The sequence below is a fragment of the Macaca mulatta genome, chromosome 12, assembly GCF_049350105.2.
Source record: "Macaca mulatta isolate MMU2019108-1 chromosome 12, T2T-MMU8v2.0, whole genome shotgun sequence".
NCBI lineage: Eukaryota > Metazoa > Chordata > Mammalia > Primates > Cercopithecidae > Macaca > Macaca mulatta.
In genome coordinates, this window is record NC_133417.1 from 126,839,349 (window position 1) to 126,844,611 (window position 5,263).

Genomic DNA, 5,263 nt, shown 5'->3' on the forward strand with positions numbered 1-5,263 from the left:
TATAAAACTAGATTTACCTTTTGCCTTCAGAAAATGAAGGAGGAACAGATTTGTTGATTATGGCTAGAAAGATGAGAAAGATGCTTTAATATTATTAAATGAGAGAAGGCAGAAGACCTATATAACATAATTTTTCTTCTTTTTCACTGAGATGAAGAGATGGACTTTCAAACTGAAAAGAAACAGGAAGGAAAAAAGATTGAAAACGTAAGCAGTCAATAATTGGGTACTGTGTTAGATGCCAGGCTATGGTATTGACTAAAGCAGAAACAATTTCTCCAGGATGAAAGGAAAAAAAGAAAATAAAGAGAAATCTTAAATGACTATAAATCTTTGAGTACAATCCAACTCCCTCTCAAGAAAATAAGTCAACTTACATGTGCAATTGTGGATATGGTTGATGGTCTTTAAAACACATTGAGAATGAAAGAGATATGAAAAAACTGGCGAGTGACAAACGGCATCTTGGTATTTGAAGAGTGAAAAGGCTGGGTTATAGAAACTACAAACTGGTGAGATTAATGATTATCTCTGGGAAAACGTCCTAATAATCCTAACAGATTATTAAACAGATAGCTTAGCAACTTGTGGAGAAGAAAAAGGTAATTATGAAACATCAGAATTGTTTGTTTTTTTAAACATTTTGAGATGGAGACTCGTTCTGTCACCCAGGCTGGAGTGCGGTGGCGTGATCTCAGCTCACTGCAACCTCCATCTCCCTGGTTCAAGTGATTCTCCTGCCTCAGCCTCTAGAGCAGCTGGGATTACAAGCATGCACCACCATGCCAGGCTAATTTTTGTATTTTTAGTGGAGACGGGGTTTTACAATGTTGGCCAGGCTGGTCTCCAACTCCTGACCTCAAGTTATCTGCGCACCTTGACCTCCCAAAGTGCTGGAATTACAGGCATGAGCCACGGCGCCTGTCTGGGCATCAGAATTGTTACACTAAATTCAACTCGTACCTTGGTAAAAAAAAAAAAAAAAAAAAAAAAAAACCAAAAAATTGGCCCACATAGTAGGCCAATAAAGAGTTGTTAACTGCTATTATTTTCTGGTGGAATAATTTGGTCAGATAACATCATCATCTATCTTGATTTTAGAAAGACAGTTGACAAAATCTCTCATCTTTTTTTTTTTTTTTTGAAACGGAGTCTTGCTCTGTCGCCCGAAAATCTCTCATATCTTAATGGGTAAGATGGTTCTGTCTAGTTCAACACACTTATCAGTGACTAAGAAGACATCAAAAGCATGTTTATCATATCTTTGGTACATAACTGAGAAGAATAGCTAATTCACTGAGCAAGAACCAGACTTAAAATTCTCCTCATGCACCGGAAGAGTAGAATAAAGCTCCAAAGTGAAATTTTACTAAGATAAACATAAAGTCCTGGATTTATATTTTTAGAAGGTCAATTACATAAGTCCATGAAAAGAAGCTACGACTTTATATCAGCTGATGTAAGAAAAGATCTGTTAAGTTTAGCTCAACGTGTTTCAACAACAGGATGGAGAAGATGATAAGTCAAACGCAGCTTTAGGTTCACTAAACCAAACCCTAATGTCCAGATGGAGAGAGGGGATGGTCCACGGCAGCTTTGCAACTGTCGTTGGCGCTCTACTTCCGGAGTCCACATTTTTACAGGACATTGACAAATGACAAAAATCTAGGGGAGGATCACAAGAAAGGTTGAGCCTCGAGGCCATGTCTTACGAGAAACTGTTGAGGGGAATGGGTAACGTTTAACAGAGAGAAGAAAAGCTTGGCAGACCATGACGGCAGTCCCCCAGTAAAGGGAGAGTTGTCATCCGGAAGAGGAGTACCCTCACTTGATTTTGTTCCAAGGGCAGAACTAAAAACAGCAGGTAGCTTTTTTAAAAAAAAATGTTTATGTATTCATGTTTTGAGACAGGGTCTCACTCTGTTGTCCAGGGTGGTCTTGAACTCCTGGGCTCAAGTGATCCTCTTATTTCCGGAGTAGCTGAGACTACAGGCACGTGCCACCACACCCAGCCAGCAGGTAACTTTATAGAAACAGCAGATTTCTTATCAATATAAGGAAAAACTGTCTTAGAATTTGAGGTTTTCTGTATCTGCTACTCTGTTAAGTAGTGGCCCCCAAGTCTGGTTAACCATCTATCAGCACCGTTGTACGAGGGAATTCCTATGTTGATAGGAAAATTGAATTTCATAACCTCTAAGAGTCTTTATGAAATGATGGCTGAAACAAGCAAATTGCAAGGCAATCCGGAAAGAATGAGCTCTGCAGGCTCTGCAGAGGATGACAGCTATTGAAAACGTCCATGTGGATTAAGATGGGAGTACTGATCAGAGGAGAGATTCAGAAGGGGAATTAATGATCTAGGACAGTGTTGCCTGTAAAAATATTATGTGTAACATAGATGTAAGCCACATTTATAAGCTTAAACATTTTAGCACCTATATTTAAATAGCAACAATAACTAGGAGAAATTAACTTTAATAATATATTTTATTTTACCCCATATATCTGAAATATTCCCATTTTAACAAAGACTTAAAATTAATGAAGGTATTAATGGTATATTTTACATTTTTTATATTAAGTCTTTGAGGACCTTTGCTTATATTACACTTCTAGGACATCTGAATTCAAACTAATCCTATTTTGAGTGCTCAGTAACCACATGTGGTAAGTTGCTACCATATTGGACAGCAAAGATTAGGAAAAAAGTCTCTGAGCATGGCTAGTTAGAATAAAGGGTTATTGGCAAAATCAAGCTGAACTGTACAGGTTACCAAGAAATTCTGGAGACACGGCCAACATAAAGAGGGTAACTGCAGAATGTTTTCATTTTGGCAGCCGCAAGAGTGATAAGAGCCAGGAATACAGGTGGAGTTTGACCAAACCGAGCCGAGAATCCAACTGAGGCTGAACTGCACCTGCCCCACTCCTGGTTGCTCTGGCAACCAGACTCCCTCCCCATGCTAATGACATTATAATGAGAACATCCACATGCAAATGAATTAAGCAGTAATTACAGACAGATCCTCACTTGTTCTACTAGCTCGGCTTAAGAGGGTGGTGGTTGAGAGAGGAGTTGGGGAGAGTTTGATACTACACAGGGGAGATTGGGAAAGGCAAGAATTTGAGTTACAAAATAAAACGGTTATCTGGAACCTATATAACAGGCAATAAAGTCATGTGGTTACATATTCATATTGTTACATCCATGGCTTTTCTTGCTCTTACCATTACTCACGGGAGAGAGACCACCCAGGAGGAAAAGGGGAAAGAACAGAGAAAAAACAACAACTCTATAGGAAAGGCACAGGTTTTGGGAGAAATGCCGTCTTCCTCCCCTCCTTGGTCCTCCCATTTCAGAAGAAATTACTTACGGTTTGCTCTACCTTCTAACCCATTCATGTGGAGCTACATGGAAAACATCGAAACTCTGGAAAAAGAGAAAAAGTAGAAAGAAAGCTTGTCTTTTATTCTTGGTTCTGGTTTTTCCTTAATTGCTTTTAAGTTGATCAGAGCCACGTTGTAATTAATGATGAACAAGTTGAATACTGAACTTCAGAAACTTGATAATCCTGGCCACATGGAGACCTTTACTGATGTGGGAATACTGTGTATACTGAAGTTTTGCATCTTGTAGGATTTTTTAGGTTTCTAGAATCATGCTAGGTCTCTCATTAAATATGTGTGTGTGTGTGTGTGTGTGTGTGTATACACACACATACACATATATATATAATACATAAAGAAAAAATCATTAATGATATGCTCAGAAAATATTCAGATCAAACAATTAGACATGCATTGGGGGTACGTCACTTTGGCTAGCATACCAATAGACATGATAACATTATTTACACTATACATCAATACATGGCCTTTACTTTCCATCGTTCAAGATGTTGAAGTGGGCCAGGCGCAATGGCTCAAGCCTGTAATCTCAGCACTTTGGGAGGCTGAGGTGGGTGGACCACCTAAGGTCAGGAGTTCGGGACCAACCTGGCCTACATGGTGAAACCCCGTCTCTACTAAAAATACAAAAAAAAAAAAAAAAAAGAAAAAAGAAAAAAGAAAGAAAGAAAGAAAGAAAAAAAAAAGCTGGGCATGGTAGCAGGCACCTATAATCCTAGCTTTGGGAGGCTGAGGCAGGAGAATTGTTTGAACAGGGGAGGTGGAGGTTGCAGTAAGCCGAGATCATGCCATTATATTCCAGCCTGGGCAACAAGAGTGAAAATCCATCTCAAAAAAAAAAAGATAGATGTTGAAGCGAGAATGTGGTGGGTCCTCTAGTGTGAAGTTCCGAATTTCTCTGGGTCTTCCAGCAGGAGCTGTGATCAACTATGCTGACAGCACAGGAGCCAAAAGTCTGTATATCATCTCCAGGAAGGGGATCAACGGACGGCTGAACAGACTTCCCGCTGCCGATGTGGGTTACATGGTGATGACCACAGTCAAGAAAAGGCAAACCAGAGCTCAGAAAAAAGGTACCTCCAGCAGTGGTCATTTGACAACAGAAGTCATACCGGAGAAAAGATGGCATATTTCTTTATTTTAAAGATAATGCAGGGGTCATAGTAAACAATAAAGGTGAGATGAAAGGTTCTGCCATTACAGGACCAGTAGCAAAGAAGCATGGAGACTTGAGATCCCGGATTGTATTCAATGCTAGAAGCATTGCATGATTCTCCAGGATATTTGTTTTTGCTTTTTTCTTGTTTTTGTTTTTGCTTTTTTGTTTTGTTTTATTAATAAAAATAAAAATAAACTTTAAGCCAATTAAAAAGTATTTGTTCCCAAAACAAAACAAAAAACCCCCAAAAAGTATACAGCCTTTAAATGTGCGTTCATTAAGGAAATGATAATAGCCTAATTATATAGTTTTTAGTTTACTATATTCCAGGGACTATTGTAAGTTGCACAGCAACCCTGTGAGATAAGCATTATTGTCAGCCCATTTTACAGATAGGGAAACAAGGCAACTTGCCCAAGTTCCTACATGGCAGATCCAAGAACTTAATCCAGTTAGCTTGGCTCCAAAATCCACAGATGTGTATCATGAGATATTAAGGATAGATCCTTCAAAAAGAGAAACCAATCTTTGTTAATGGTTCACTAATCAACTGTTTTGCTATCTAGTAGAACTGCTAATACAGTATTGTAAAAATTATTTATTATGACTATTACATTTAGAATAAAAAATGGAACGAGTAGGCCAGTTTGCCTGGAATGGAAGGTTCACTTAGGACATAAGAGGAAGGTGTCA

At 38.7% G+C, this 5,263-nt stretch overlaps 1 pseudogene across 1 annotated transcript; it reads left to right on the forward strand.

Annotated features, from left to right (window-relative positions):
• The first annotated feature begins 1,132 nt into the window (after positions 1-1,132).
• LOC723110 (large ribosomal subunit protein uL14 pseudogene) lies at positions 1,133-4,682 on the forward strand (annotated as a pseudogene). The gene has a single exon (XR_013402198.1). The product of XR_013402198.1 is annotated as a large ribosomal subunit protein uL14 pseudogene (transcript).
• Positions 4,683-5,263: the final 581 nt, after the last annotated feature.